Source organism: Triturus cristatus, chromosome 1_1 (genome assembly GCF_964204655.1).
Source record: "Triturus cristatus chromosome 1_1, aTriCri1.1, whole genome shotgun sequence".
Taxonomy (NCBI): Eukaryota; Metazoa; Chordata; class Amphibia; order Caudata; family Salamandridae; genus Triturus; species Triturus cristatus.
In genome coordinates, this window is record NC_140579.1 from 190,455,129 (window position 1) to 190,478,038 (window position 22,910).

At 48.7% G+C, this 22,910-nt stretch overlaps 1 protein-coding gene across 2 annotated transcripts in view; it reads left to right on the top strand.

Annotated features, from left to right (window-relative positions):
• LOC146869964 (dual specificity tyrosine-phosphorylation-regulated kinase 3-like) overlaps nt 1-22,910 on the top strand; it is a 331,601-nt gene that overhangs the window by 169,585 nt on the left and 139,106 nt on the right. The window contains exon 2 of one of the 2 annotated variants that reach the window (XM_085624117.1): nt 14,464-14,592. The exons of the other annotated variant lie outside the window; for it this stretch is intronic. The gene's annotated coding sequence lies outside the window, so the exon portion shown is untranslated. The remainder of the gene's footprint in view (nt 1-14,463; nt 14,593-22,910) is intronic. 2 annotated transcript variants of the gene reach the window in all.

Sequence of the window (22,910 nt, forward strand, 5' to 3'; positions counted from 1 at the left end):
TATTCTCTACTACTCACTCACTACTCTACTACACACTCTCTACTACACTCTCTACAACTCACTCTCTACAACTCACTCTCTACAACTCTCTCTACAAGTCTCTCTACAACTCCCTCTCTACATCTCACTCTCTACAACTCACTCTCTACTACACACTCTCTACTCTACTATTCCCTACTACTCACTCACTACTCTACTACACACTCTACTACACACTCTACTACACACTACTACACACTCTACTACACACACTCTACTACACACTCTCTACTACACACACTCTACTACACTCTCTACTACTACACACTCTACTATTACACACTCTACTACACACTCTACTACACACTCACTATTCTCTACTATTCTCTACTACTCACTCTATACTACACACTGTACTACACACACTACTCTACTACACACTCTACTACACTAACTCTAATACACACTCTACTACACTACTACTCACTGTCTACTACGCACTCTACTACACACTCTCTACTACACACTTATTACTCCACTATTCACTACTACTCTCTACTACACACTATAACTCTCCTACACACTCTGTACTACACACTACTACTCTCTACTGCTCACTCTCTACTACTCACTCTACTACACTCTCTACTATACACTCTCTGCTACTCTCTACTACACACTCTACTACACACTCTGCTACACTACTCACTCTCTACTACTCACTCTATACTACTCACTCTACTACTCACTCTCTACTACTCACTCTCTACTACTCACTCTACTACTGACTCACTACTACACACACTCTACTACTCTCTACTACTCACACTACTACCCACTCTACTACACTCTCTACTACACACTCTACTACTCACTTTGTAACACTCTCCTACTTACTCTCTACTACTCTACTACACTACTACATAGTCACTACTACACACTCACTACTCTCTACTACTCACTCTACTATTCTCTACTACTCACTCACTACTCTACTACACACTCTACTACACTCTCAACTACACACTCTACTCTACTATTCTCTACTACTCACTCACTACTCTACTATTCTCTACTACTCACTCACTACTCTACTACACACTCTCTACTACACTCTCTACTACACACTCTCTACTACACACTCTCTACTACACACTCTCTACTACACACTCTACTACACACTCTCTACTACACACACTCTACTACACACACTACTACACACACACTACTACACACACTCCTACTACACACTCTCTACTACACACTCTCTACTACACACTCTCTACTACACACTCTCTACTACACACTCTCTACTACACACTCTACTACACACTCTACTACACACTCTACTACACTCTCTACTACACACTACTACATACACTCTACTACACTACTACACACTCTACTACACACTCACTATTCTCTACTACTCACTCTATACTACACACTGTACTACACACACTATTCTACTACACACTCTACACTAACTCTAATACACACTCTACTACACTACTACTCACTGTCTACTACGCACTCTACTACACACTCTCTACTACACACTTATTACTCTCCACTATTCTCTACTACACACTCTCTACTACTCTCTACTACTCACTATCTACTACACACTACTACTCTCCTACACACTCTGTACTACACACTACTACTCTACTGCTCACTCTCTACTACTCACTCTACTACTCACTCTCTACTACTCACTCTCTACTACTCACTCTACTACTGACTCACTACTACACACACTCTACTACTCTACTACTCACACTACTACACTACTACTCACACTACTACTCACACTACTACCCACTCTACTACACTCTCTACTACACACTCTACTACACACTCTACTACACACTCTACTACACACTCTACTACTCACTTTGTAACTCTCTCCTACTTACTCTCTACTACTCTACTACACTACTACATAGTCACTACTACACACTCACTACTCTCTACTACTCACTCTACTACTCTACTATTCTCTACTACTCACTCACTACTCTACTACACACTCTACTACACTCTCAACTACACACTCTCTACTCTACTATTCTCTACTACTCACTCACTACTCTACTATTCTCTACTACTCACTCACTACTCTACTACACACTCTACTACACACTCACTACTACACACTCACTACTACACACTCACTACTACACACACACTACTCTGCTATTCTCTACTACACACTCACTATTCTACTACACACTCTACTACTCTCTACTATACACACTACTAAACTACTGCTCTCTAACACACACTCTCCTACACACTCTACTACACTACCCACTCTCTACTACTCACTCTATACTACTCACTCTACTACTCACTCTATACTACTCACTCTCTACTACTCACTCTACTACTGACTCACTACTACACACACTCTACTACTCTACTACTCACACTACTACACTACTACTCTCTACTACTCACACCACTACCCACTCTACTACACTCTCTACTACACACTCTCTACTACACACTCTACTACACACTCTACTACTCACTTTGTAACTCTCCTACTTACTCTCTACTACTCTACTACACTACTACATAGTCACTACTACACACTCACTACACTCTACTACTCACTCTACTACTCTACTATTCTCTACTACTCACTCACTACTCTACTACACACTCTCTACTCTACTATTCTCTACTACTCACTCTCTACTATTCTCTACTACTCACTCACTACTCTACTACACACTCTCTACTACACTCTCTACTACACACTCCCTACTACACACACTCTACTACACACACTCTACTACACACTCTCTACTACACACTCTACTACACACTCACTACTACACACTCACTACTACACACTCACTACTACACACACACTACTCTGCTATTCTCTACTACACACTCACTATTCTACTACACACTCTACTACTCTCTACTATACACACTACTAAACTACTGCTCCCTAATACACACTCTCCTACAAACTCTCTACTACTCTACTACACACTCTCCACTACACTCTCCACTACGCTCTCCACTACGCACTCCACTACCTACTCCACTACTACACACTCACTACTCTCTACTATTCTCTACTACACTCTCTACAACTCACTCTCTACAGCTCACTCTCTACAACTCACTCTCTACAACTCACTCTCTACAACTCTCTCTACAAGTCTCTCTACAACTCCCTCTCTACATCTCACTCTCTACAACTCACTCTCTACTACACACTCTCTACTCTACTATTCCCTACTACTCACTCACTACTCTACTACACACTCTACTACACACTCTACTACACACTACTACACACACTCTACTACACACTCTCTACTACACACACTCTACTACACTCTCTACTACTACACACTCTACTATTACACACTCTACTACACACTCTACTACACACTCACTATTCTCTACTATTCTCTACTACTCACTCTATACTACACACTGTACTACACACACTACTCTACTACACACTCTACTACACTAACTCTAATACACACTCTACTACACTACTACTCACTGTCTACTACGCACTCTACTACACACTCTCTACTACACACTTATTACTCCACTATTCACTACTACTCTCTACTACACACTATAACTCTCCTACACACTCTGTACTACACACTACTACTCTCTACTGCTCACTCTCTACTACTCACTCTACTACACTCTCTACTATACACTCTCTGCTACTCTCTACTACACACTCTACTACACACTCTACTACACTACTCACTCTCTACTACTCACTCTATACTACTCACTCTACTACTCACTCTCTACTACTCACTCTCTACTACTCACTCTACTACTGACTCACTACTACACACACTCTACTACTCTCTACTACTCACACTACTACCCACTCTACTACACTCTCTACTACACACTCTACTACTCACTTTGTAACACTCTCCTACTTACTCTCTACTACTCTACTACACTACTACATAGTCACTACTACACACTCACTACTCTCTACTACTCACTCTACTATTCTCTACTACTCACTCACTACTCTACTACACACTCTACTACACTCTCAACTACACACTCTACTCTACTATTCTCTACTACTCACTCACTACTCTACTATTCTCTACTACTCACTCACTACTCTACTACACACTCTCTACTACACTCTCTACTACACACTCTCTACTACACACTCTCTACTACACACTCTCTACTACACACTCTACTACACACTCTCTACTACACACACTCTACTACACACACTACTACACACACACTACTACACACACTCTACTACACACTCTCTACTACACACTCTCTACTACACACTCTCTACTACACTCTCTACTACACACTCACTATTCTCTACTATTCTCTACTACTCACTATACTACACACACTGTATACTACACACACTACTCTACTACACACTCTACTACACTACTCACTGTCTACTACGCACTCTACTACACAACTACTCACTGTCTACTACGCACTCTACTACACACTCTCTACTACACACTTATTACTCTCCACTATTCTCTACTACACACTCTCTACTACTCTACTACTCTACTACTCACTATCTACTACACACTACTACTCTCCTACACACTGTACTACACACTACTACTCTCTACTGCTCACTCTCTACTACTCACTCTACTATACACTCTCTACTACACACTCTACTACACACTCTACTACACTACTCACTCTCTACTACTCACTCTCTACTACTCACTCTACTACTCACTCACTACTACACACACTCTACTACTCACACTACTCACTTTCTACTACTCACTTTGTAACTCTCTCCTACTTACTCTCTACTACTCTACTACACTACTACATAGTCACTACTACACACTCACTACTCTCTACTACTCACTCTACTATTCTCTACTACTCACTCACTACTCTACTACACACTCTACTACACTCTCAACTACACACTCTACTCTACTATTCTCTACTACTCACTCACTACTCTACTATTCTCTACTACTCACTCACTACTCTACTACACACTCTCTACTACACTCTCTACTACACACTCTCTACTACACACTCTCTACTACACACTCTCTACTACACACTCTACTACACACTCTCTACTACACACACTCTACTACACACACTACTACACACACACTACTACACACACTCTACTACACACTCTCTACTACACACTCTCTACTACACACTCTCTACTACACTCTCTACTACACACTCACTATTCTCTACTATTCTCTACTACTCACTATACTACACACACTGTATACTACACACACTACTCTACTACACACTCTACTACACTACTCACTGTCTACTACGCACTCTACTACACAACTACTCACTGTCTACTACGCACTCTACTACACACTCTCTACTACACACTTATTACTCTCCACTATTCTCTACTACACACTCTCTACTACTCTACTACTCTACTACTCACTATCTACTACACACTACTACTCTCCTACACACTGTACTACACACTACTACTCTCTACTGCTCACTCTCTACTACTCACTCTACTATACACTCTCTACTACACACTCTACTACACACTCTACTACACTACTCACTCTCTACTACTCACTCTCTACTACTCACTCTACTACTCACTCACTACTACACACACTCTACTACTCACACTACTCACTTTCTACTACTCACTTTGTAACTCTCTCCTACTTACTCTCTACTACTCTACTACACTACTACATAGTCACTACTACACACTCACTACTCTCTACTACACACTACTACTCACTCTCTACTACTCACTCTACTACACACTACTACACTCACTACTCTCTAATATTCTCTACTACTCACTCTATACTACAGTCTACTACACACACTACTCTAATATTCTCTACTACTCACTCTATACTACACACTCTACTACACTACTACTCTACAACAGGCTCTACGACACACTTTACTACACACTCTCTGCTACACATTCACTATACTACACACTCTCTACTACTCACTCTACTACTCTACTACTCACTGTCTACTGCTCACTCTACTACACACTACTACACACTCTACTACACACTCTACTACACACTCTACTACACACTCTACTACACTCTCTTCTACACTCTCTTCTACACTCACTACTACATACTCACTACTACACACTCACTACTACACACTCTACCACTCTCTACTATTCTCTACTACTCACTATACTACACACACTCTACTACACACACTCTACTACACACTCTCTGCTACACTCTCTGCTACACTCTCTGCTACACACTCTACTACACACTCACTACTCTCTACTACACTCTCTACAACTCACTTTCTACAACTCACTCTACAACTCTCTCTACAACTCTCTGTACTACACACTCTACTACACACTCACTACTCTCTACTATTCTCTACAACTCACTCTCTACAACTCACTCTCTACAACTCACTCTCTACTACAACTCACTCTCTACAACAACTCACTCTCTACTACAACTCACTCTACAACTCACTCTCTACAACTCACTCTCTACAACTCACTCTACTACACACATTCTACTACACACACTCTACTACACACACTCTACTACACACTCGCTACTACACACTCGCTACTACACACTCGCTACTACACACTCGCTACTACACACACACTACTACACACTTTCTAACTCTCTCCTACTTACTCTCTACTAAACTCCCTACTACATTCTCTACTACACACTCTACTACAGTCTCTACTACCCCGTGCTACACACTCTCTACTACTCTCTACTACTCTCTACTACTCACTCTGTACTCTCTATTCTCTACCTCTCTCTACCTCTGCCTCTCTACCGCTCTACACCTCTCTACCTCTCTCTACGCGCACACATATGCACATATATATGTATATTTATGCATTAATATATATATATGTATATGTGTATATATATAAAAAAATATATATACATCTGCATATCCATCTAAATACATGCATACATGTACATATATGCATACATATGCATGTTATGTACGTAACAGTTTGAAAAACACTAATAAAAGCAAAGCTAGAAAACCACCTAATTACAAACACAATTGCTTTAATTTAAACGAGGGCGAGACCTATTGCATTTTCAATTCTGGTTCTCCAAAGGCCCTCTTACATTTAGTAGACTCTCCCTGGAGCTCTGCCATGGCCCACAGATGACACTTTGTGTTATGGAAGTCTCCCATTCGCCACCTAGGCTAGCTCCTTCCTTCCATATTGAATATATCCAGCACCTTCCAAGACTTCCTCAATATTGAGCCGTAAAATGACCATCCCAGTGTCGGATAAGTGTGCCCCATCTTGTGCACGGCTTCCCACTCAGGGCCTGTTCAAAAGACTGTGTTTAATGAAACTAAAACCAGATTGCTTGAAAAAATGTGTTCAAGTATGACCCGGGCACGGCATGCAGCCCTCCAGACTTTTACATGCATCAAAAGCAGCACTGGACTGCTGTTCACTTGACTCAGCACAAACATTAAAAATGTGTTAAACAGGCAAGCTTTTATTTAAAGGTTAATTTAAGTTAATGAAGCAACTAGGTTTCTTGCTCAGCTGATCATTTGGAACATCTTAATTTTTAAAGGTATCTTGCAGCAAAAGTGCAAAAACATGATCGGGTCTGTTCAAAAATCAAAAAGTGCATTTCATTAGTTTGCAGAACCATTTAAACTTAGTATATCAGATATCAGTGCATTCAGAAGTAATTGTTTAAAGTGATAGTTCTCAAATATGAATTTAGAAACATTAAATCAAAACGCAGTGCCAATAGTGAACCTAAAGTCAAGTCAGTTATTATGTGCCCTCTTACGGTGGTCTAAGTTCCTATTATAACTGAACAACATTATGGTCCATTAAATCAAATACAGGACAAGGTTTTGTACAGTACACATTCTGAAGTCCTGTATTTTGAAGTCCTCTTATATGTGATAATGAAGAAAAGGAGGGAAAATCAATTGCCTAAGATCACACAATTTGGTAAAGTGGGGGAGCTGCGATTAATCCCAAGTTTTCTGGTTTCAAATTGTGCAGCACAGCCACTAGATGTATATTCTTTGCTTCCCCTGTACCCACGTTACTGCCCTCCTCCTCCACCAGATCACCACCCTGCTGGCATCAGTGCAGTCCTCGGTCACATCACAGACCAAGCTTTGTGTCCCTTGATAAAATGTTTGCGAGTACCCATGTGTTTACAACACCAAAGCCTCAAGGCAGATTATAATGTAACATCCGTGCCTGCAGATAGGGTAGCAACATTAATTGGTATGAGGTATCTGTGCATGTGGTGCCCTGAATTGGCTCCCCCCCCCCCCCATTCTAACTTAAGTAAATTCTTACTGCGTGGCCATTCCACAGAGTCTCACTAGAGACTCTGTGGAATGGCCACGGTGCAGTAAGGGAGATGTCTCCTCGATCTTTGTTTTTGATTTTTTTGGGGGACCCGTCATGCGAGCAACAAAAGCCTTGGCGGTGGGGAATCTGGGAAAAAAATTGAATCTCCCCTTATTCGGAAACTGCTGAATGGTTAGCCTAACTCAAGTATGCTTTGTGTGCATTAGAAAACACTGCCCAAAAGAGTCCACATGTAACAGAAGGAAATACTTTGATTACTGTGGCTATCTTTATTCGGTCTGCTAGTGGACTTACTGGCAGGTCTAATGTACTCCGGAGCGTCATTGAAACGTACAAAAGAAGGAGCTGTTTAGCTGACAAGTCGGTGATAGTATCGCGTGGATGAGCTGCACCCGACACAAGTCATTTGTCACTTACTACAAACGGAGTGTGCAGTATTGAGTTAAATGCATCCCCGGCCCCGCCCCCCACAGTAAACCGTGGCAGTCTGATAGGCTTCATAGATTCGTTTGTTTGTTTTGGTCTGTGATATTTTGAGGTGTGCTGCTTGAAGTCGCTTCTCATAACTTACACAATATTAGTATCTTACGATATCCCTTAGTTGCCAAACTAGCATGGCTTTTTTTTAGCGGTCTGTTGTATCGAATCCTCTCCTGCAATACGACATGGGGTGGGCGGAATTTGCGAAATTCACTTAAGCAAATTATCGCAAAAATGTTAAAAATCTCCGCAAACACGCGGAAATATCGCGAAGATGCAGAAGTTTTTTTCCCGCCCGTTCGCTGTATTTTCTGTGTGGTCGCGGGCGCGGCCATCTTGTTTTCATTTGTCTCGCGGTGCATGATCGCGAGAAGAAAGACGTGATCGCGCGACGAATGACGTTACTGCGGGCGCGAACTGTCGCGAGACAGCGCAAATGGCTACCAACATTCCAACATCTCATGGAGAACGCGACCGGATCGGTAAAACTTGTCGGCGAATGCGGGGATTCAGGTAAGGCGATCACGCACGCGAGAATGTATTATTTTACAGCGCGAGCAAGCAAAAAATTTCCAGTAAAATGCGGATTGCGGAAATTTTGACATTTTCGCGCTCTCCGCGTAACGCGAAAATGTCAAATCATCGCAATTTCCGCGAGCGAAACGGATTTTTAGCCCAGGCCTAAACGACCCGAGTGAGTTGAAAAAAATTAAGTCGCAGTCCAAAATCTCCCCCTCCTCTCCTTTAGCATACAGTGGTGAATCCATGTCAGAGAACCTCTGTTGTTTGAAAATGCACCCGCTCTTGTACAGTTTTAGATGTATGTCATGTTCCCTCTGAGCTTGTGAGGTGTCGTAAACAAGTGCTTTCTGTAAAAACTCCACCACCTCGTACTTCCCATCATCTTCACGAGTGCCCCTGTAGAATGCTCCCAGCCAGCACTGAGCCGGGAAGTTATAAACCACCTGTTATATTTGCATAACGTCCATGCGAGAGGCCTCGGAAACTAACCTGGGAAGAGAAGTACTCTGGGAAAATATTGCAGCTGCTATTTCGGCCTTCCTAGACTTGTTGTACTGTAACCTACATGAAGCAAGGCTATGATGACAGGAAACCATTAACCGGCCCTCCAGGGTGAACCTTATACGGAATCCTGGACCGGTCTCTCCTTTAAATTCACGGGGTGTTTGATGGGTTCAGGTCATTTGCTCATAGAGCTAGAGGAAGCTGTTGCCTGTAGCCCACTTGCTTTCCATATGGCACCAGCACCTTGTGAGTCCCTTTGCCCGGGCTTTTTGATTACCAGATAAGACCATGACACATAGCTGGCCCTGAGATTTCCTTTTACAAACTGCTGCAGTCTCATACTTTTTTCCAAATTCGCTGCATTTTAAGCAGACCAAGACAACCACTCCTTAGAGTGCATTATGTGTTTGGCTGAGCGACCCTTGACCTTCCTGGTAGGTCGCTCCCCCCCCCCCCCGCTGCAGCTCCGCCTGCACCCCCGCTGTCTCTGCTGCTGCCGCCTGTAAATCGAGGCCCTCCACCACCCGCAGGTTTCCACCTGCGCCTCATCCCTGGTGGCCAGTGGTGGCCATAGGTTCGTTTATCGCTTGCTGCCTGTTGCTTTGTGCCCGTAACTGTCTGTGCCCCCTGCCCCCCGCTCACCGCTTTGCTTTTGTGACCCTTTTATTCTGTACCCCTCGTCAACTTCTGTACCCCGTGCTGACTTTTGTGCCTCTGTGACCCTTTAATTTTGTACCCCTTTTGCTCTTCTGTGCCCCGTGCCGGTCTCCTGTCCCCCGTCCCTGCCGCTGCTTCCCCTGCGGCCCCGCCCCCTCCGCGCCCATTAGTTACACCCGTCCCTCACCTCCCAGCTGCTCCTCCCTCCCCACCTCCCCATATATGGCGGCCGCTGCGCGGTGAGGAGAGCGACCCTTGACCTTCCTGCTAGGTCACTCCCCTCCCCCCCGCTGCAGATCCGCCTGCACCCCCGCTGTCTCTGCTGCTGCCGCCGGTGAATCGAGGCCCTCCACCACCCGCAGGCCTGCGTCTCATCCCTGGTGGCCAGTGGTGGCCTTAGGTTCGTTTTTCGCTTGCTGCCTGTTGCTTTGTGCCCGTAACTGTCTGTGCCCCCTGCCCGCCGCTTTGCTTTTGTGCCCCTTTTATTCTGTACCCCTGGCCAACTTATGTACCCCCGTGCTGACTTTTGTACCTCTGTGCCCCTTTGATTTTATACCCCTTTTGCTCTTCTGTGCCCCGTGCCGGTCTCCTGTCCCCCGTCCCCGCCGCTGCCTCCCCTGCGGCCCCACCCCCTCCGCGCCCATTCGTTACACCCGTCCCTCGCCTCCCGCTTCCCAGCTGCTCCTACCTCCCCATATATGGCAGCTGCTGTGCGGCCGCGCCACTGGCGCGCCAAAGGCGAGCCTAAGGCAAGCCTGTCTGCGCCCGTCCGTGCCTGGACCATGCCCAGCGGCAGAACCCCTGGCCCCTGCACCAGCCACGAAGACCGCCTCCGCTATGACGCCAAAACCCTCGTCGCTCTCAACCCAGGAAGGACCCACACCTGCTGCAAGGCTGCCCCATGGCGCACCCACGGCCCCTTCACCTGCCGGAACTGCAGCTTCTCCTGCCGCAAAAGCACCAAGACACCTACCACGACGGAACCCAACCAGCTTAGATGCATCCTGATCAACACCCGCTCCGCACACAAACACGCCATCGAACTCTGGGACCTACTCAACACCACATCACCAAACGTCACCTTCCTGACCGAGACCTGAATGAACGAAGCCTCCTCGCCAGACATCGCCATAGCTATACCCGACGGGTACAAGATCACCCGCAGAGACCGCACCAACAGGGCCGGAGGAGGAATCGCCATCGTCCACAAAAACACCATCAGGATCTCAACAAACATCAACGACACCCTCAGCACCGCCGAATACACGGACCCCAAGACCACCCTAAGAGGCACCCTCGTCTACAGACCGCCAGGACCCCAGTCCCAATTCTGCGACTCCATCGCCGACCTCATCAGCTCGCACGCGTTGACCTCCACCGACTACATCCTCCTCGGAGACCTGAACTATCACCTAGAGAACAACAACAGCAACTCCTCCACCCTGATCGACAACCTCGCCAACCTCGGACTGAAACAGCTCGTCACGACGCCGACCCACATCGCCGGCCACACGCTAGATGCCATCTTCTCCTCAAGCCCCCACGTCACCTTCAACCACGCCTCTGAACTCACATGGACAGACCACCACTGTATCCACTTTCCGAAAACCCCGCACACACCACCGCACACCACAGAACCCCCGCCGCTGCTGGGGCAAAGTCACTGAAGAACAACTACAGACAAGCCTCGCACTCAACCCTCCGACGAACCCCACCAACCCCGATGAAGGTGCACTCACCCTTGAACGCTGGGTACCCGCTGAAAAACCCCAGCAGAAGAGTCAGCTGGTTCACCCCGGAACTCCTCGACTCAAAACTCACCTGCCGGAAACTGGAAAACATATGGCACAGCGACAAGACGCCAGACAGCCGCGCTGCCCACAAAGACGCCATCCGCAACCACCACCACCTCATCAGGACCGCCAAGAGGACCTCCTTCACAGACCGCCTTGACAACAACGCACACAACAACAAGGAACTCTCCAATGTCAACGACATCCCACCATCGCAAGCCCTGTGCGACTCCCTCGCCGCCTTCTTTCACTGGAAAATCACCGACATCCACAACAGCTTCAGACCCCGAACGACCCATGCCGACTGCACCGCACTGAACTCACCGCACCCCTCCGCCCACGACACGCTGACAACCTGGGCCAACGTGAGCATCGAGGACACAATCAAGACCATGGGAACAATCCACTCCGGATCCCCGTCTGACCCTCTCCCGCACCACATCTTCAGCAAAGCCGGCAATTCCATCGCACCCCACCTGCACAAAATCATCAACCTCTCCTTTGAGACAGCCACCTTCCCTGAGAACTGGAAGCACGCAGAGATCAACGCCCTACTGAAGAAACCCAAGGCGGACCCGAGCGGCCTCAAGAACTTCAGACCCATCTCCCTGCTTTCGTTCCCAGCTAAGGTCATCGAGAAGATAGTAAACACCCAGCTCTCCCGTCACCTCGAAGACCACAACATCCTGGACCCGTACCAATCAGGATCCCACAGCACCGAGACCGCCCTCATCGCCGCCACAGACGACATCAGGATCCTAATAGACAACGGCGCAATGGCGGCCCTCATCCTCCTGGACCTCTCTGCCGCCTTCGACACCGTCTGCCACCGCGCACTACGCACGCGCCTCCACGACGCAGGGATCCGAGACAAGGCCCTGGACTGGACCACCTCCTTCCTCTACGGCAGAACCCAGAGATTCCGCCTCCCCCCATTCCGGTCCGAGGCCTTCGAGATCATCTGCGGCGTCCCTCAAGGATCTTCCCTCAGCCCGACGCTGTTCAACGTCTAAATGGCGCCATTAGCACGCATCGCCTGACAGCACGACCTCAACATAATCTCCTACGCCGACGACACTCAGCTGATCCTCTCCATCACCAAGGACCCCCTCACTGCCAAACCCAACCTCCACCAGGGAATGAAGGCCGTCGCAGACTGGATGGAGGACAGCCACCTCAAACTGAATACAGACAAAACGGAGATCCTCATCCTCTGGTCCAACCCCTCTGCATGGGACGACTCCTGGTGGCCCACGTCACTGGGGTCCCCCCCCGGCCCCCACCGACCACACAGGCAACCTGGGAGTCATCCTCGACTCGCAACTCTCCATGACCAAACAAGTCAACGCAGTCTCCTCCACCTGTTTCAACAGTCCCTCCGCATGCTCCGCAAGATCTACAGATGGATCCCGACAAACACGAGGAAAACAGTCACCCAGGCCCTAGTCAGCAGCATACTCGACCATGGAAACGCGCTCTACGCTGGAGCCTCGTCCAAGCTCATCAACAGACTACAGAGAATCCAGAACGCCTCGGCACGCCTGATCCTCTACGTCCCACGCCGCGACCACATCACCCCCCACCTGAGGAACCTGCACTGGCTCCCCGTCGACCAAAGAATCTCCTTCAAGCTCCTGATCCACGCACACAAGGCACTCCACAAAAGCGGCCCAGCCTATCTCAACAGTCGACTATCCTTTTACGTACCCAACAGGAAACTCTGCTCCGCTGACCACACCCTGGCCACGGTCCCACACATCCGGAGTACTGCTTCCGGAGGCAGATCCTTCTCCCATCAAGCTGCCAGGACCTGGAACACCCTCCCCCTCTACCTGTGACAAACCGAAAACCTGCTGACCTTCAGGAGACAACTCAAGACCTGGCTCTTCGACCAATAGCAGCAGCAGCATCCCCCCCCCCCCCATTCCCCTCCCCCCCACACGCCTTGAAACCCTCACGGGTATGTAGTGCGCTTTACAAATCATTGATTGATTTACCTACTACTGAACACAAGTCACCCAGGAACAGTATTCTTTTAATCTGCTTGACAAACAATTATTGTGGCGTTGTGCCTATTCTTATACCAGCGTGGGTTGTATTTCTGTGCTGTATCATTAAACTGAGACTTTGCCTTCTTAGATCTTGCTTGCAGTGCGCGTTGGAGATGGCCTGTATGACTCTTATATGTGATTAGACAGGACGGGAAGCCAGGATGCACCAAACGAGGATCCAAGTCCAACTGCATTACCAGCCATCGGAAGACTCACTGTAAGTAAATGATTGACACCTTACATGGTGATCAGATGCCATACATGGTTAGGTGAACGAGAAAAGTCTGAGCTGTTTCCATTTAAAGCACTGGATTGCCTTGAGCAATGGTCCTACCTGTCGGAGTCAATCAATCTGTTAAATGGTAGCGGCAGTCGTAGTCAATAACCTTTCAAGTATTGCCCGGCGGTAATCGCCTCTTATACCATTCGATGCTAAACCAACAAAGAGGCAGGCGCCGGAGACTGGAAGGCAGGAAACAAGGTTTTATTCTCTCCGGAGGAGAACACATCAGGTCAGACAGCAAGGTATCGTCATGAGGTGCTCTAACCACATCTCTGAGGCCTGGCCTCTTATACACAGGTTTATGACTTTATTGCAGGTTTATCATACATGGCACATTCTTGAGATCGGTTTGACACATGAAAGAACATCCTCAGAATCCCTACTTCAAGCTCGTTCCCACACATATCTACAGTGGAAGTCCCCACCCCACCCACAGTAGGAGATGGTTATCACACAGCTGGACATTCCGCCAATTCCCGGGGGTGTGTGTGTGACCGGTCGGGTCTCAGGGGGTGGGGGGCCTTGATCTACTGTAATCCCTTTGATGTGGGGTGTTTCCCTTACAGTAGGGGCAATAAACTGCATCCGCAGGGCTAGGTGATGGCCTGGGATCGGTTCGGACAATGGGGCGCAGAGGAAGGGGGTTATCAAAGAGATGCATGACCATGTATGGGATGTCGGTCAGGTGTGGGATGTGGTTCCATGGCAGGGTCGCGCAGAAGGAGAGGGTTTATGGCCCGTGTATGAGAGAGCGGGGGTGGCCGGCGCGCGGGGGAATGCTCGCAGCGCCAGGGGGACGCGCTGGCGATCGGCAATGAGCAGGGAGAGACCAGTGTGCCTAAAATGGCTGCCGTGCGCTTTCCTGTGTGTCGCGCTGGGGAGAGACAAGATGGCGCAGATGATGTTCAGTTCGTAAGCTAAATTTCCACAGTCCTCCCTTTTAACATATCTTGCCAGCTTGTTTAGTTCGGATCTATCCCCATAATACTACGAACTTCCACCTTATACAAAGCTTTCATTCGCTCCGCTTCAAAGTTCAAAGTCTTAGGGCAGATGCAGTTCATAAAAAGCGAACATAAAGGTGGCAGACACTGAATCCCCAAGCAACATCCACATAGTATCACAATTGGTATTAGGATAAATGAAAACAGCCTCCATCCCCAACTTCTAATAGTGTCCCAAACCCAACTTCCCAGTGACCATTCTTCTTGCTCCTGATGAACCTCTGCAGAAAGTCTGTGGAGGTGTTCAATTGCTTTGTAGACTGAGGGTGAGTTATCCGGTACGTAGGTACAACAGCTGGACCCAATGATGCGGCATGCTCCTCCACGATCAGCCAGAACCACATCTAGAACGAGGCGGTTCTGAAGAGCCACCAGGCGGACGGCCTGAAGCTCGGCGGTGTTGTTTGCGAGGATGCCAGCCGTAATGTTCATCGCCGTTTCGACTGCCTGAGTTAAGTGGCGGATGGCACGGCTGTTTGCCATTGGACCCCAGAGTGGAACAAGTCCTTTTACTGCGTCCATGATCTGTGCTCCGGTGGAGTCGGCTTGCACAATGTCTTTGGCACGTTTCTGTCGGTGATGGTTTGCTGGAGCCACATATGTCGGAGGAAGGACAAAGGCGATGTAGCAGGTGCCTCCCCAACCTCTCGGAAGCCAGGTGTAGGCCTTAGTACCACAGACGAAGTACATATTTGGGGAGGCGACAAAGGAGGGTGGATCAACTGAGTCCAATGTTCGGGTGATGAGGCAGGAGCTGTGGCCTACCAGCTGCGCCCCCAGGCCTTCGAGGCACACAAGTCCAGTGATGTTGATGACGGATAGGGCCACTGTTAGGGTGGCGGCCGTTCGTTTCCGGAGGTAAGAGAAGGTGGGTCTGGCTGGGTTGTTAAACACCTGCATTTCAACTCGTTCTTTGGCAGGGATGTCCATGTGAAAGGAAGTGTTTGATCTCAGAGGACAGAAGGGGGCAGAAGTTTTTCCAGTTTTGTTCAGCCAGAACCCATGGTAGAAGTGTGACACAGTTTTGCCGGAAGTGGCATTGTCCTTGTAGCTTTCCTGCAGGAGGATTAGCCAGGCGAGGCAGGAACCATGGACCGAAAAAGGTGAAGGGATGAAAGGGATAGAGTGTCCAGTGGCATGTGGTAGCAATCCACAGATCCAGCAATTAGTGGCATTGGAGGCAAGATTGTGTTGGTGGAGCAACTGCACAAAAGAGTTATTCCAGAACTCCTTACGCCTTTCTCGGAGTTGGGGTGAAAGTGAGATCAGATGGTGTTCTTTCATGGTGGTAGGTGGAACGGTGGTCAGCAATGTCTTATGGGCGGGTGCGCTCTCCTCCATGATCCAGAAGGTGACCATGAGGAGAAGGCAAAAGAGAAGGGTAATGAAAAGTGCAATAGTCTTTGAGCTGTGCATTTTGTCAGTCTTTGGGATTTTGTAGTGGATCTTTGGGCGTCCGGTTGCTTCCATCATCTTCATGTCGGATGCTTCCATCACCTTCAAGGGACTCGGTAGCGGGCAGAACCACAGACTTTGTTTAGTTTCTCTCCTGGTGGCCTTTGAGGTGGCTAGGCAACCGCTCTGAGATTTCAACTTAGTTTGTGGTCTGCTTAGCCGAAGTTCCCTCCTTTCGTCGTAGGTTATACCCTTCTTTGGATGGCACAGTGGGATCGGGATATTTCGTTAATTCAAGTGTCTCTGTATCCGGGCAGTGGCTCAGGGATGGTCGGTCTTTGTCCAGAAGTTCATCTTGGGCGGTGGTGTTGTCCGTGGTCGTCAGGGTCGATGATACCGTCTTGCAGTGGTGTGCATGCAGCCAATTGCGCTTCCCCTCCACTCGAAGAGCTGTTCGGGTGGTGATCAGGACTTGCAGAGGGCCCGTCCACCGGGGCTCCAGACTCTTGGTGCGCTGGAAGTTACGCACTAAGACAAAGTCACCCGGTTGGATGTCGTGCCCGGGGCCCCTGGAAACGTCGGGAATGGCTTGCAGCACCTGCTGATGGATAACAGACAACGTTTTAGTTAGGTTGTACAAATAGTCAGACATGAGGACGTCCGGGACGTCGTGGATTGATGTTGGTTTCGGTGCAGTCCACAGGTTCATGGGCCGCCCGAAGACGACCTCGTAGGGGGTTAAGTGGTGCTTGGTGGGGGTGGAACGCATTGATAGCAATGCTAGCGGGAGAGCGTCTGGCCATTTCAGTCCTGTGGTGGCAACTATTTTTGCTATCTTAAGCTTCAATGTGGCATTATGTCGCTCAACCAAGCCTGCAGATTGGGGATGGAAGACCGCATGGAACTTCTGTTTTACACCCAGCCCCTTTAAGATGAGTTGGATAACCTCGGCTACAAAGTGGGGGCCGTTGTCGCTCCACAAAATTCGACAAAGGCCGTACCGGGGGAAGAATTCTTTCAGTAGTACTTTTGCGGTAGTCATAGCGGTGTTGTCGCGGGTTGGGTAGGCTTCCACCCACTTGCTGAAGGCGCACACAACGACAAGTACGTACTTCAAACCTTGGCACCTTTCTAACTGGACGTAGTCCATTTGTAGGACTTCAAAGGGATGATTGGGAACCCCAAACCCTCCCCGGGGTACAGCAGTTCCTTTCCCAGGGTTGTGTTGGAGTCAGACCAGGCATTGCTGGACCAGACGTTTGGCTGAGTCTGAGATTTTGTCGTTGTGCCAGACTTTGGAGATGAGTTCGATCATGGGAGCAGACCCTATGTGTGCGGGGGAGTGTGCCATGGTCAGCATGGGGATCAAGTATGAGTCTGGTAGCAACCCTTTGTTCGAGTCTTTAGTTCGCCAGCAACCGTCATCGTCCTTCAATCCCACCCGTGCCCATTCAGTTAATTCGTGTGGTGAGCTGGCTAATTGGATGTCCCTAATCGTTTCCCTAGCATCCTTCCATTTCTCAGTTTGTGACCTGGTTACGTACATACGGGTCGTGGACCTATTCTCGGCTGTGGTTCGGGCAGTAATGTCAGCTAGTGCATTTCCCTGTCCTATAATGTCTGTCACTTTCTTGTGTGCCTGGCATTTGATCACAGCCAGCCGTGTGGGGAGGAGGACTGCTTCGGTCAGGGCAGAGACTAGATCTCCATGCAGGATGGGTGTGCCATGGGAAGTCAAGAATCCCCTCTCCTTCCAAAGGAGCCCAAAGTGGTGAACTACCCCGAAGGCGTATTGGCTGTCTGTGTAAATGTTTGCGGTTGTCCCTGCTGCCAGGATGCATGCTCGTGTGAGAGCAATCAGTTCAGCCGCCTGTGCGGATCGCTGTGTGATGCGGGCTGTCTCAACAACTGTTCGGGCTGTGGTGACTGCATAGGCAGCTGAAGTGGTGCCATCGGGGAGCTTGATGCATGAGCCATCCACCCATAGTTCTCCGTCAGGGTCCGGGAAGGCAGTATCTCGAAGGTCAACCCTACTCTTGGTCTGTTCGTCGGTGAGAGTCACGCAGTCATGTATAGGGGGCGCATTGGGGTCAGTGTCAGGGAGAGGTAGTAGAGTGGCTGGATTCAGAGTGGTGCATCGTTTCAATGTGATGTGGGGTGCAAGCGGGGTCAGTTCATAGCCAGTCAGTCGTGCGCTAGTCAGGTGTTGAGTCTTGGTCTGGTTCAGGAGGGTGTCAACCGCATGGGGTACCAATACAGTGAGGGGGTTCGAGAGCATGATCCCCTCACTTTGCCGGATAGAGACAGCAGCGGCGGCTACTGCTCGAAGGCAGGTGGGCAAAGCTCTGGCTACAGGGTCAAGAGTGGCAGAGAAGTAGGCACAAGGGCGTTGTTTAGGACCTATGGACTGGGTTAGGACAGACAACGCGCATCCCTCCCTTTCGTGGGTGTAGAGGGAGAAAGGTTTAGTGTAGTCTGGGGTTCCTAGGACTGGGGCCGAGCAGAGGGCGTCTCGTAATTCTTTGAAGGAGGATTGGCATTCGGGTGTCCAGGGGAGGGGGAAGGGGACATCTTTAGCCAACAGGGAAAGCAGAGGTTTTACAATAAGACTGAAGTTTGGCAACCACTGTCGACAAAAGGAGGTGAGGCCTACTAGAGACCGCACTTGCTTCTGAGTTTTGGGAACAGGGGTTTCTAGGATGGTCTGAATTCGGTCAGGGGTAAGTTTCCTCCCGTCCTTGGATAGGAGGTGGCCTAGGTATGTCACTTGGGGTTGGCAGAACTGTAACTTCTTCCTGGAGACCTTGTGACCATTCTCCGCGAGGAAGTGGAGGAGGTGAATGGTGGCTGTGACAGCAAGTGGGGTGGTGTCGGCCGCCAAAAGAATGTCGTCGACGTACTGTATTAACACCACTCCATCGGGTAATTGGACTGCATCTAGTTGTCTCTTGAGGGCTTGGCTATAAATGCTGGGACTCTCAGTGTAGCCTTGGGGTGCCCTACAGAATCTGTACGACCGGGCTTTTAAAGTGAAGCCGAACAGGTAGCGGCTGTCTGGGTGGATGGGGATGGAGAAGAATGCGTTCTTGAGATCAATAACAGTAAAGGTGGTGGCAGTGGACGGAATTAGGGTGAGGATGGTGGTGATGTCTGAGACCACGGGGTACTGAGGTATGACTACTTTGTTAACTTCTCGTAAGTCAACAATGAAGCGGTATGCTTTCTCATCTCCCTCGCCTTGCTTCTTTACAATGGGTAGGATAGGGCTGTTGCAAACATTACTGACTACTTCTTCTACTACTCCTGCATTGACTAGGGACTGGATGATTTCCACCAATGCCTTCTCACCTTCGGGCGATATTCGATACTGTGGAAGCTTTGGTAGCACTGCGTCCGGTCGGACGGTCATGTGTACTGGGTCGATCACCATGCGCCCTACATCTGAGTCGGTTTTAGCCCATAGATGTGAGGGTAACGTGTCGAGTAGGGACAGGTCAGCATCAGTTATAGAGAGCATACGTCGTGTGTGACAAGGTCTGAACAGATCTGGGTTATCGTACAGGATGACTCGAACTCCGTCTGGGGAACATCTGATGGTAGCTCGGAAATGTTTTAGCAAATCGAGTCCCATAATAGCATCGGGGGTGTTGGAGGAGAGCAGAAAGGTCGTGTCAGTGGCGTTATCTTCTAAGTCAAAGGAGATTGGTGCTGATAAGGGGTTAGTGGAGGGCGTTCCATCGAAGCCTATTGAGGTTACGTGTGAGCCAGACAAGGGTGCCCTAGGAATCAGTCGTTTAGATAACGCACTACGTGTCGCCCCAGTATCTACCAGAAATGGAGATTTTGTGCCCAAGACCTTAGCAGTGACGTAAGGACCTTGCTGGTCAACACGGAGTTCGACTGGATCCCTCCCTTGCCTCTGGCAGTCCTATGCGAAGTCATGGGTGCTTTCGTAGTCGGACTGCTGATACTGGTTTTGTCGGGGGCGATCAAAGGTGTTTGGTCTGCCTGGCCTGTCGTTGATGGCGTCGTTCGTGTACCCTCATCCCTGTCCTCTATTTCTGGGGTCATATGCTATGTCTCTGGGGTCCCTATTTTTGTTCATTTCCAGAAGGACCGGGCACTGGGATTTCCAGTGTCCGAACCCTCTACAGAACGCACATTGGTTCCCATCTAAATCTCTCCGTCCGTTGTAGGGTGCAGGTGTATGGTCTCTAGGGGGTAGCTTTCTAGAGGCGGTTGGTTGGTAATTCCCTTTTGGGGGCTCCCTTCCTATGGTCACCCCTTGCAACTGTGCTATCATTACCCTCTCCTTCAGTTCCTTTTTCTTCCTCTCGGACGCCCTATCGTTCTCATTCTTTTGGTTTTCGTAGTATTGGGCCATCTGGAGGATTGCTGCGGGTTTGGAGGCTGTCCAACTACTCTCGCTGGTCTGTAGCTTCTGGGAGACTTCTTGTGACAGGCCCTTCACATAATTCTGGACAAAGAGGTGATGTCCGGTTGCAGTGGTCATGTCCTGGCCACTATAATCGGAAAACACGGTCTTGAATCGAGAGAAGTATTCAGACACATCCTCCTGGGGTTTCTGGCGACAAGCCGTGACTATCGACCAGTCTACCTTTCTTTCTGGGATTAGAGTCTTCAACTTCTGTACAATCTTGTCTGGGAGCTCCAATATGGCTTTCGGGGGTTTCTGTCCCGGTTCTCGCTGTTTGTCTATGGTATCAAGTTGTACCCAAGTATATCCGAACGGCTCAGCGTGGTCAACTTTCCGGATTTGCTTCCACACATCAGCCGGCAGACATAACCCGAAGAACAAGTCGATATCTGCTAAGGTCATTATTGTTGAACCTAAGGCTGTACCTAGTTCGGTGTAGAAGGCAGTCGGGTTCTTTCTTAAGTCGGGTAGGGTTTTTCTAAAGGTCAAAATGTCTTGTCGGTCCCATGGCTGGTAGACCCAATTATATACAACCCTTCCCTTCGCATCTTGGTGGTTGATGTCGTCATGTGTTCCCTGACCTCGTGGGGGGACCCAGTAGGGGGCGGCCTCTTTGATGGGCATCATGGTATCAGCCCTTCCTGCCTGGGGCTTAGTCGCTATGGGGGTTTCTGCTTTGGTTGACTGTCTGTGCTCTTTAAGGTGCCGGTAGACCTCGAGTGTACGAGTGAAGAGGTCCGTCACATCGCCCTCTCCTTCTTCCCCAATGTCTACCTTCCTATATAGGGCCGCTAAGCCTTCGGGACCTTTATCGTGGTACCTATCCTCATATGTATTCAGGGCGTGATAACAAAGTCGTACGACAAAGTGTCGTCTGCGGTTGTCGGCATACGAGTTATACACGTCTGTTATATACTCCTCACTTTCCTTTCGCTCCACCAGTGTCCTTACTATCTTGTCGATTCCTGCTCGTTCATCCTTTGTTAGTCGATTCATTCTGGTGGAATCTTTCTTTCTCATCTCAGGGTCATCCAACGTTATCGCCAACGTTGTGTTCAGTACAAGAGGCTCGGCCGGCGCGGAGGCCGTGAGGACCGAGGCCCCGGTACTGCTTTCGCTTGTGTTTGGGGGTTGTGGGTGTTGCACTACCGGTTGGGAGGGTGCGTATGGAGGGGGCATGTAAATGATCGGGGGACCTAATAGCAATTCATCATTCGTTCGTTGCTTAGAAGACAACTCAGGGTAGAGCATAGAGGGGGTCCTAACAGGGTACTGGCCTGATGTTTCAGGCTCTTGTCTTAGTTTAGCTTCCCTTCTCTCCTTTATTTCTTCCTCTAACTTTCTAGCGGCAAGGTGAGCTGCCTTTCGTAATTCCTTTTCTGCTTTTACTTCTTCCCTCTTTTTCCGTTGTGTTG